General features: G+C 48.1%; 1 long non-coding RNA gene across 1 annotated transcript in view; it reads left to right on the plus strand.

Annotated features, from left to right (window-relative positions):
- Positions 1-204: 204 nt before the first annotated feature.
- The window catches only part of LOC109286403 (uncharacterized), a 30,202-nt gene continuing 18,246 nt past the window's right edge, over positions 205-12,160 (plus strand). The window contains exon 1 of the long non-coding RNA XR_009462794.1: positions 205-390. This is a non-coding gene — a long non-coding RNA (uncharacterized LOC109286403). The remainder of the gene's footprint in view (positions 391-12,160) is intronic.

The following is a 12,160-nucleotide window of genomic DNA, read 5'->3' on the forward strand; positions in this document are numbered from 1 at the left end:
GTGGGGGCTGAAAAAAAACCTCAGACCAAACTCCCTTTGCTCCCTTTCCTCCCTCCCATTTTGAAAACAGCAACAGGCTGGAAAGTATACTGCAGACAAGTTACAGAAGACACTGGGTGCATCCAGATGAGTGCGCACGTGCCTCTTGCCCCGCCTCAAACCCCTTTGAGGCGGGGCAAGAGGCACGTGCGGGAACAAAAAATGTTCCCTGCATTGCAAACCTGCAGCGGGGAGGGGGAGAAAGTTAGACACCTATCGGGGTCTAAAAAAAGCAAAGTATAAAAAAGCAGCACAGGGCACAGTCCTTGACCATGCCCTGAGGCAACTGGAGGCCACATAGAGACGCTCTAGCTGCCCCTCGCCCTGGTAGTGAAACACATGGCCGGCCAGGTGAGTAAGGGTTCGGGGGGCCTGGAGGAGGGGGCAGGGACTGTGGGGGGACCCCCGACAGCCCCGCCCACTCCCCCAGCCCCCCCGAGGCCCCCAACCCTTGCCAGGACTGGCCCCTCCCCCCAAAAGCCCCTCTTCCCCCCTGAGCCTTGCCACGGCTGGCCCCTCCCCCTGCCAGCCTCCCCCTCCCCCCCGCCCGACCCCTGCCCTGTCCAGCCCCATCCCCCCCACCCCATACTTACAAACAAACAAACACCCGGCACTTACCGGCAACTGCAGCTGCTGTCTGGCTGACTGGGGCCCCGCCCACACAGTGCGGAGCAGGCTGACAGCCCCAGCCTGAGCCCCTCTGCTCCTGCCCCTCTGCTGTCCTGTGCTGCCCCGGGGGGCTCTGCCAGGAGGCCCTGGAGCCCCCCCCCCGCTCCTCAGTAAGCAGAGGCTTTTTTTTCCTCTTCTTTTTCGGGGAGGGGGTGTTAAGTGATGGTGCCTGGGGTTGCAGGGGTAGCCTTGGGGACCTGGGGGTGCAGGGCTGGGTGAGGCAGCCATTGGATGGGCTGCAGCAGCTGGTGGGGGATGGGGCCAGGTGGGGCAGCAATCGGTCTGGGGTGGAGCATGTGGGCCTTGCAGGGGGGTTGGTAGCCCCTGCAGGGCCATTTGGCCCCTGTTGGGGGGCTGTACCCCTTGTGTGGGGGATGAACCCCCTGTTGGGGGGCCATACCCCTTGTGATAGTGCCAACCCTCTGTTGGGGGTCTGACCCCCTTTTGGGGGGACAAACCCCCTGTTGGGGGTCTGACCCCCTTGTGTGGTGGCTGTAGCCCTTGTGGGGGGGGGGGGGGACCAACCCCTTATGTGGGGACTATCGCCCTGTGGGAGGGCAGCAAAATATGTATTCATGAATTTATGAAACCGGTATTTAGAGTTCACTTCATTGTTATGATAAGAGACTTGCTTTAACACTGTAGATATATCAATAAAACATTGTCCAATTGATTGCCGTCTCTGTCTCGCTCTCTCTTTCTAGTGGTCTTTTGTTTTACTTGTGGAGGAACATGGATTTGGGGGTATTTTACAGAGTGACTTTAGGATTTTTTTATTTATTTTTTTAAAATCGAGGATTTTTGTTTTCCAATAGGGAACACCAGAATTCCTGGTACGGAGGCTAGTGGCAGGACCCTGCCTGCTCAGAGCTGGCACCTTGGACCCATCTGGCTGTGGCTGACCTCCTGACCAAATGCAGCCAGGAAGACCTGCTTTGACAGTTCAGAGCAGGCCACCAGACCTGGAACATCTTCCAGGTGATAGCTGCCCAGATGGCTGGGCAGGGGGCACAAATGGCAGTAGTGCCTCGCAAAGGCCAACCCTGCAACTGCAGTCCACTGGCAGCTGGCCCAGGGGGGCAGATGCCTCTACTGGCTCTGCAGTCCCCATCTGAGTCTGGCAGGTGCACAGCAGGTCACAGCCAGGCAGCAGCCCTCACTGCCAGACTGCTGCAGTGGGTAGAGGGTGCAGGGAACTCTCAGGTTGCTGCAGCAGTCCAGCTGGCACAAGCGGGTCATGTCCCCAGGTACCAATTGGCTGGGCCCCAGAAGTTCCTGAGAGCTAGTAGCCCTGAGCTACTTGCCAGGGTGGCTTTTTATAATGCTGGGGCCAGGACAGGTGCTGGCCCTGGGATCTAGCTCCCCCTGGCTGGAGATCCAGAAGGAGCCAGGCAGGGTTATTTTGCCCCCATTTGGCACAATTTGCGCCACAACAAAGTGCATGTCCGAGCACATGTGCTGAGGCAAAAAAAGCCCCGGCTCAAATTTGCACCACTTCTATTTGAGCTGCTGCAAGTGCATGTGCTTGCATGTGTGGATGTGCCCACTATGTTTTGAAACCCTCATGCAATGAGGGTTCAGATTTTCACCCAATCAGCCATTTTTGAAGTAGTCTGCAGCCATTTGGTCATGGCTATAGACCACTTTCTGTGGGCAAATCAGGCAAAAATTGTTAGAAACTGTGTTTTTAACTACTTTTGCTTCCCAGACACAGGTAACATTCTTTTAAAAAGAGATGTAGTTGGAATGATGTGACTGAATAAAGAGAATCTCTTTCAAGCTCTGGTAACTCAGAGTGAATCCTGAATACCATTGGTTAAGGAGGCTGACTAAATGTACTGAAGAAACCATTTCAAATAATTCCAAAACAAAGTGCAATAGAAATACTAAATACATAACTGTGCTTGTTTGTTTTTGCACTGGGTATTGTCCTTCTGCATTTATATTACTACTTTAAACAAAAATTTATGATCTAAGGCTCTGCAAAACAGCTTATGGCACAGAAAACATTTCACATAATGTCAATTTCAGAAAAGCATCAGGGCCTCAATGGACCTAGTACATTATCTCTTGGGACTAACCATGAAAAGGAACTGGAGACACATGGGAGACTTTGCTCACCTCTGTAAAGCCTGGCAGCATCTTAGCAATTCACACAGCTCTAGTGCATCTCAAGTAACCTAATTTTGACTAAATACACTATACAGCCATCTAATTGATATTGGCCTAAATATTGGCCCTCTATTTGGGGAAGGAAAAAAGTTGATTCCTAAAGCTTCTTCTCCCTTGCCATTTCTAAGGTACCTAGATACATAGATCCCACTTGTTAACACTATGTCTTTTATCTTTGAGTGCTGTTTTTGTCTTCCTGATCTTCCAGTTCACTTTATAAAGTAAAAATTGGGAAAAACTAATTTATCTTCAGGCTACAGTCATAACAGTTAAAAATAATGTTTTTTTGCATTGGTTGAGTGTAATTTCAGATGAGAAGTGACATATAACAGGTAACAAATTTAAAGTTTGTTATCTTTAAAAAAAGTTTGAAATATTCTTAACTTTAGGTTGAACTTTGAACTTTTAGAGGCTGCCTAGAGAAAGGACATCATGTGGGCATTGAAGTGCATTTTGTGACTTCCATTGACATCAAAAGGTGTGAACTTTCATGAGGAAAATATATCTCCTCTTCAGTGTGGTGGCAACTATTGTGAATAGTAATGTCATACAAATCTCCCTTCCTTTTCATCCATGGATTAACTTATCCTTCTAGATTTTTATATCACATACATAACAAGATTGTCTGAACATACATTCTCATCCAGAAGATCTCAAAGTGCTTGGGTAAGTGTAACAGGTTGCCCTCCCCAGCGGCATTTTTTCTGGGGGGGTGGGGTGGGGGGGGTTGTCTGTTTGCTACCTGCAGCCTATGAGGGGTGCCCTTGAAGTCCCTTAATGCTTCTTGTATCCCACTTTTACTCGCCTGCCACATCTTGATAGAAATATTACACAGCGGGAGACTGCCTACCATATTTCTGTGTTGGGATTCTCAGCCACCACAGGCCTTGCCCCCCTGTCTTTCTCTAACTAGGCCTACCAGTCTAAACCCACCAGATAGGGTTTGACTTTGAGGCTCTCACTCCTTAATTTTGGGGCGCGTAGCCCTCCTTTTGCCTCCAATATGGAGCCCAGGCTCTCTAGCTCAGAGGCCTGCCAGGGCTGCAAGTTCAAGGCTGGGCAGTGGCCCCAAACGCCCACTGGCCCAACCCAAAAGCATGCAAACGCACACACTGGTGTACCAGGCCCCCTTGCCCTTTTATGGACTGCACCCCAGGCACTAATGAGGACTCCTCCTTCCCTACAGCCTCATTCACAAACCACTGGTTTATCAATCAACAAATTATATATATAAATAAATAAGTCAGTGGGTTCCAACCATGAAAAAACAGAAATTAAAGAAAAGCTTACATTTTTTCGTGGTTTGGTACTTCTGCTTCCCCACTGCCTGTGATGCTCCTGCCGCTTCTCTGAGGATCAGCAGCAGTTCCCTTCTTACAGCAGTCGGACCAGCAGCCAAGCCTCTCTGTGGAGCTTTCATGTGCAACCTCCTTCCCCTTTGGCCACTGCCCCTTCTGCCACCAAGCCCAGGGTTTTTATAGTTCTGGCCTGCCCACTTCTGGTCTCCTGACTAGCTGGCCTGGCTCAGCTTTTAACCCCTACCCTGCCAGCAGGCTGTGCCCAGAAAGTTCTGGTCTTAAAGGGACCAACCTGCCTTCTGGTAACAGGGTTAGGGCTCCCTGTTACACACACCCCTCTCTTCTCTATTGTCTGGGGTCTTTCCTTCCCCTCTGAACCCTCTTCTTCATATTGTCATGAGAAGAAGTTAGAACTTACATTCTTGGTCCCTGGACGATGCTCTACCACAAAGCAGTATGGTTGAAGACTGAAAGCCCATCTCATTAGTTTAGCATTATCTGTCTTCATGCTTTGGTGCCATTGCAGTGGGGCATAGTCCATGATTAACGTTAAGTTCCGGCCTAACAAATAATACTGTAGTGTTTCTATGGCCCATTTGATCGCCAAAAACATTCTCTCTCTATTGTAGCATAATTCTTTTCAGGTGGGTGCAACTTCCTACTTATGTACACTATTGGACGTTCTTCCCTTTCCTCCATTTGGACTAACAGCCAAGTTTGATGCATCTGTCAGTACCAAAAAGGGTTTATTGAAATCTGGTGTATATAGCAATGGCTATGTACAAAGTGCATCCTTCACCTTTTGGAATTCTCCTTTGCCTCTGGTGTCCATCTCACCTTGGTTGGGGCTCCAGCCCTTACCATCTCAGTCAAAGGCACCACTAAGTCTGCAAAGAGAGTGTCATGGCAGGGTCCTGCAGGAGGGCCATGATCTCCTCAAGGCCCCCTCCCCGTGCCAAGTTGGCCCAAAAAGGGCACCCTCACTTCTTGCCCGCCACGTCTTTGGTGTTCCAATACATTAGGGAGGCTGCCTTACGTCCTCTTGGACATGGTTTGCTGTAACATCTGACCCCGTGGACTCCCAGACCCCTTGTGGGTCCTGTTCTGCAAATGGGTGCTTCAGGGCACCCTAGCCTTATGGGCTATGCATGGCTCCAACCACCCTTTTACCACACCCCAAGCCTCGCAGCTGGAATAGATGTTGTTCAGTCCAGATCTACACCGTCTCTCTGGCACTCGGGCTCTCCGTGGCCCTGTCTCTCTCTGCGCCCTCTCTCCAGGGCCTTCTCAGCAATGCCACCCCCTTCTCCAGGGCTCCTCCTTAAAGCTGCCCCCTTCTCCGGGGCTCCTCCTTAAAGCTGCCCCCTTCTCCGGGGCTCACCATGCCTTCACTGGGGCTTCTCAGCAATGCCCCCTTTCTGGGGCTGGGGTCAATGCACCCTAAATGCTGCACCCTTGCTGGTGCTAGGGTTCCCACACTGCTGTGGGTCCCCTATGAGGCCTCCTCCAACCCCTAGTAGCCTCACCCAAACACAAATGCAAGCCCTTTGGCTACAACTTAAATGGACACCACTTGGCCATAACAACATTCAAGCTTACCAGGGATTCTTCTTCTCGCAGCTGTGTCAGATGCTGCTCCTGCATCAGGCTTCTCCTCTCTCCCATGACAGAGAGCTCCTTCCTCCTTGACTGCTGACAGGGAACTGCCTCTGGCCTCAGCCCCTAGGGTTTATAAGGGAGCCAGGCCCTGCCCTTCTCAGTCAGCTGACCGCTGGCAGGTGTGGGTCGCTTGCTGGCTCCAGTTGCCCCTGGTAACCAACAGCTGTGCTCTTTACTCACTGCTAGAACTCTTTCCCTAGCAGTTTCCCCTCTTTAGGAGCAGGGCACCTCCGTGCTCTGTGACAGTGAGGAACAAATTTCCTATAATAATTTGCCAGTCCCAAGAAAGCCCTCACTTGTTTCTTTGTTCAGGGAGTTTGGTACTTCCTTAATGCCTCTACTTTATCCAGCAGTGGTCGCACCTTACCACTTCCTACCTGGAACCCAAGATACCATGTTTCCTCTTTCTCAATTGTGCACTTCTTCAGGTTGGCGCCGCCTTCCTTAGGTCCTGTAATACCACTTGCAGGGCTGTTAAATGCCCCGACCAATCTGCAGTATACACGATAATATAATCTATATAAGCCACGGCGTAACTTCCATGAGGGGCTAAGACTCTATCCATCAGCCGCTGAAATGTTGCAGCAGCTCCATGTAATCTGAATGGCATGCGTTGGAAATGGAATAGTCCCCATGGTGTGGCAAACGCTGTCTTTTCTTGGTCCTTGGGTGCTAAGGGGACCTGCCAATAGCCTTTCATTAGGTCCGAAGCAGAGATATAGCTGGCTTACCCGATATTCTCTGCCATTTCATCCACCCTTGGCATCGGATAAGCATCAAACTTAGCCACCGCATTTACTTTCTGGAAATCAATACAGAGTCTAATTTTCACACCTGGCTTTGGCACTACCATGATAGGGCTGCACCAGTCACTTTGGGATTCTTGTATTATGCCTTTTTCTAACATCATCTTGAGCTCATCTTTTATCTGCTCCTGAAGTTGTTGTGGGATCTGCCTCCAGTTTTCGCAGATCACCTGGCCTTGAGGGGTCCTTATTCGATGTATCACCCCCTGAGCTTCCCCAGGGACCTCTTGGAACACATCTCCATACTCTCTCACTAGTTCCATTCTCCTGACTAGCTGGCCTGGCTCAGCTTTTAACCCATACCCTGCCAGCAGGCTGTGCCCAGAAAGTTCTGATCTTAAAGGGACCAACCTGCCTTCTGGTAACAGGGCTAGGGTTCCCTGTTACAGTAAGTTTCACAGATAGAACACTAAGGCACAGAAAAGCTATTTGACTTCACCCACATTTTTTACATTGTAAGTCGCCAGCAGACTCCTAGCATGATGCCCTATTGACTAGGCCACCTTGTTTTACTGAATGGGGAGGGATTCACAGCCTGTCATGTGCAAAGGAAAAAAATCTTAGCCTATATATATACTGATCAAACAGCACAGATTCCTGGTCATAAACATGTACTCTGCTTCCCTGGCTCTGACCTCTACTTTGCCATTACAAGCAAATCTCTCTCCTCCGCCAGTTCAGCCACTGGCTTATCCCAGGTGCAGCTTATCCTAGAGAAATGACAGTAGTCTGTACAGGTTTCTATAGATGCGCTTGTTTATGTTCTAATTAGAATCCTCCAGCATTGCCTTACCACAGGGCCACAGTCGAATGAGGACCTTGTCGATTGAACTTTAGATAAAGCATCCCATGGCCATTTTGAAATGGGCAGAGGCTTTATACATGTGACAGTGTACTGTTTGAATTTGAGCAGCTGTCCAGGAACCACTCTAATTAAAACGATCGCTCCCCTTACTCCCAAGCACATGTATAGGCAGCCTACAGCATTTAACAGTGCAACCTTCTGCAATAAAAAAAAATTGTGTTTTTTTTTTTTTTCCCCCCCCCACTGCCAGGAAATATGCTGTGGAGTCTGACTGTAAGCTGACTCCTTTGCCCCACTTCCAAGTCAATCATAATGGCCAAGTTCAACATCTGTCAGCTCTAGGGGAGTGACTGTGAAGAAAGAACATATTAACATCGCTTGGAAACAGACAAGTCAATTTGTTTCACTTTTTGAATCTCCAAAAGGTGCTTAAAGTTTGTGTCCTATGTCTGTCAGTGTAATGGTATACAGAAGGGAGTTCTGGTGTGCTACGTCACTGTTCCACTCCTGATGTCACGTCTTTGTGTTTAGCTTTTTCTGCTGCAGATGACTTTTGATTCTCTATTAAAGTTCTGATTGCCTGAATCAGGGGTGCTCAACCCCTGGCACATCTCAATCCCAGATCCAGCCTCTAGCTCCATGTTATCTGATCCACAGTACTTACTATGGATCCTGTGGGGACCCCCATGGGCAGCGGCTCTGTACACCAGATCATGTGTGCAGGGCAGCATGAGTGCAGGGGGCAGTAAGGGGTCCTGGAGCCTGATTCCAGTTGGGCAGAGGCAGCACAGGTCCCCAGAGCCTGACCCCAGCTGGGTTCTACCTCCATCCAGCCGGGACAGTGCCCCAGGGCCCCACGCTGCCTCAACCCAGCCCCTGCTTGACCGGGATCAGGCTTCAGGGACTTGCACTGTCTCTGCCCAGGCAGGATAAGGCTCTGGCCAAGTGGAGGCAGCATGGGGCCCTAGGGCCTGATCCTGGAACATGAGGTCAACACTGGGCCCGATCCAGCCTGTGGACCAGCCCCACACCGTTTACCTGGCCTGTGGGGCCAAAATTCTAAGCACCACTGGCCTGGAAAATGAATGATGCATCCCACAAGGATCTATCTGATGCTTTCATCAGTTTCTAAAGAATTTATATGTACTTTAAAAAGATCCGTGTCCTTCTGGTTGTGCATATAAGCTTCTGAGCATGAATGGGTACAGTGCTATTTCATGAATACTTTATACAGATAGAAACAATAGCTGTTCAGAGGGAATGAGATACTATATGTTAGCAACTCTGAAGGCTAATGATGAAAATCTGCATTTCAAAATAAACTATTTGACTGCTGATCATTTGAGCTGATCTAACAAAATAAGCCAAAATTAGTGTTTGGTTTTGAATTTACCCCAATTCAAACCACTTCTCACACTATCAGGTACATAAGGCAGTGGTTAGTTGTCACCAACTCATTCTATCACAGCCAAATTTTTTTTCAAACGGCCAACTTGTTTATTTGTAAGGGTGGCAAACCAATCAATTGACTGGTCAAATATTGTCAATTGACCAGTCGATTAACTGTATAGTTTTTGACTGATCGAATTTTACAGCAATTTTACAATATATATTTTTTTTCATAGTTTTCTTGACAGAAATATGATTTTTTATTATTTTTGACACATTTCTTGATGGAACATTTTTGTGCTTTTTCTATGTATTATTTGGACCTATTGGCCACTTTCTATAATTTTTATCCAATATTTGACCAGTCAATTGACCAAAATTTATTTGACTGGACAAATCAGGGGTCTCCAGCTTCTAAGCCCCTGGGGACTGTACACTGTGTGGTTGGTTCCCCTCCACTGCTGCATTGTGCAGGCACATGAGTGCTACACAAGAGCATGGTCCACCCCATTCCCACCCCACAAGCAGCCCTGATTTCTCTCTTACCTCATGTGGTGCCAGACTGACCCTCTGCTCCCTGTGTCACAATGCCCTTCTCCTTGGGGCAAAGACAACAAGCTGCAGCCAGAGGGGTGAGTGGAGAAACTGGTGACTCTGGCTGCCATTTCAAAAGCAGTTGTGGGGGAGCAGGAGAATTTCCCTCCACTCCACGAGGCTTTCCCTCAGCTCCCCAGGGCTGCCTGGTCTGGGGAAACCCCCTGAGGAGGAGGCTACCCCAAGGTTGGCCAGCACCTGGACAGGGGGTTTATCAACCCTCTGTGGCAGGACAGCAGAGAGCTGGGAGCATGCACTCAGGAGCCAATCAGACTCCCACTTGGCTGGGCTTACAATGGCCAGCAGGCAGGGAGATATTCTCTAGCGCCCCCCCACCTACTGGCTTAGGTCAGTGAAGGCCTCCCCCTGCATTTCCCAGTTGAAAACTGAACATCAGTTCAGTTAGTTATCTGTTCAATCTATGCAGCTTAGAGGAAATTGCATAGATTGACTCAATTCTACCTCAGGCTTTTTGACGGTCTGTACTTAGCCTAATGGTAACAGTACTTTCTGATTGGAAATGGCAGGCCATTCAAAAGCTTATACATTCTGGAGGATGTATATAGTTTTGCAAGGAAATCTGTAGATTTTTAGGGTCTGTCACAGAGACTTTTTCTACTCTGTCAAAGGCTGAGTCATAACTTTAAAGATGAGTGGTTCCTGTTATACATTGCTGTATTCAATGAAGTTATGTAGTGTGACCAAGGTAAGAATGAGTTTTGATGGCTATTTGCCTTGGTTCTCTGTTGAATCTCTACTTTTGATTGACTTTGCACTTGTCAGCAAGACATTCTTTCCTGGTCTACTTATCTACTCAGCTGTTGGTGCCCCAGAATTCTATCATTGGCCTAGTTCTCATTTAATAGCTATGGAAGCATCAACTTTGGCCATACCTTCTATGGAGAGGAAGCACTGCTCTGCATCTGTTTCCTTAGAGGGTCTCTGTTTGGCACAGGCTGGAAAGTTTCTGGGAAATGTTTTTCATTTTTCCAATGAAGTCAGCAGTAGAGTAAATGCACTCTGGGAAATTGCTTTATCATTTCAGAGTTTGTAACTTTGGGAATTAACCTGCCCATGTCCAAAAAGCTGTTTTTGAAGGCCTATTCAAGATACTATTATTTTACAATAGCTAATTTTTCTTAAAGAGCCATATTTTGTCCATAATTGCACATTTCTCTGCAACTGAAGTCAATAGGATTTATGTAAATATAGCTCAGGATAAAAATTGGCTGATAGTACTTAAAAATGAGAGCAGAATGAGTTGGAAATAGATTCAGCATTATAAATATCAGAGTAGTCAGCTGACCAATGGCTTTACAGAGCCAAACAGATGACTTGTAAAGCCTTTAGAATCAGAGTTTTCATAGGGATTCTGGCAGGGCATGAGCTATAATGGTACTGGCAGGTGCTGCTGGCATGACTTGCACATTGTTGGAGACACATGAACTGCTTTATGCTCCTGTCCCTGTTAGATTAGTCAAGTCCTTAAGCACTTTATCTTTTAATTAATTTTATAGGCCAACTATGTATTTAAAAAAACTGAACTTTTAGCTGAAATCTCCAATATATTTACCATATTGTAGCACCCTTCCCCCTGCCTTGGCCCCAGTTTGTGAAGCACTGAGTCACAGTTCCTTATTCTATTCTTTCCATTGCTGCAGAGCAATTACACAGTCTAGGAGGAAATTATATTTGTTGTTTAATCATCTGGGGGAACGGATGTTCAAGAGAGATGGAGGCAGCAGGCTGTGCAAAAAGATGATGATGTAAGTAAGAGAGAGAGAGAGAGAACTTGATAAAGTAAAGGGCTGAAGGAAACTTACAGAACTGAAACACTGGAAGCCATGCTGAAAGGTCATTCAGAGAATCATAGACAAGTAGGGCCGGAAAGAACCTCAGGAGGTCATCTTGTCCAACCCCTGATTAAGGCAAGATCATCTGTATCTAAACTCTTATAGAAGTATTTGTTTAACCCAGTGGTGCTTAAGCTCATGGCCCTGCAGACCAAATTAGCGGTATAAGACTGGTCCATGGGCCAAATTGAGCCCTGGGCACCACACTTTCGCCCTGGGGCCTGGCACTGCTTCCTCCCTGCCCTGTGCACTGGGATTCAGCGCCCAGGTGGCTGGCACCGCCCCCTCCCACTCCCATGCATTGGGATTGGACCCAGAAGGCCTGGCACCACCCCATCCCAGATCTCCCCCCACACTGGAATTGGGCTTTGGGGCCTGGCACTGTTCCCAGCTTGCTGGTATCATGTACCCAATCTAGCATGCATAGTGTGGGGTTATGCACAGATCTGGAAATTTGGCAGCAGGGGAATGGTGCCACCGCTCCCCCACTGCCATATGCTTGGAGCCAAGGGGAGCCCTGCACACTGGATGACAGTGCTGCGGACCAGATCTGGCCTGTGGTTTAGGGGTTGAGTACCTCTGGTTTAACCTAGCCTTAAAACTGCATAAACAACCCTGTAACACAACTACCAGGCACATTGCCACAAAACAAGAATACTCTAAGCTGCTACAGGTAAATCAGCACTTAATTTTTATATTAAAAACAAAAACAAAACAAAACTCTGTATTACAGTTGGGTCAATCCTACAAACTTCAGCCTGTTTGGACTGGCCTAACATTGTTCCCTGCGAGGCAACATTAGATGGTGGTAGTAGCAAGAGTGCAATGAAAGGCCTAAAAACAAAATCAGTGCAAGCTCTTTTGGATCTCCTTGAT

This window comes from Alligator mississippiensis, chromosome 1, assembly GCF_030867095.1.
Source record: "Alligator mississippiensis isolate rAllMis1 chromosome 1, rAllMis1, whole genome shotgun sequence".
In the NCBI taxonomy this organism is placed as follows: Eukaryota; Metazoa; Chordata; order Crocodylia; family Alligatoridae; genus Alligator; species Alligator mississippiensis.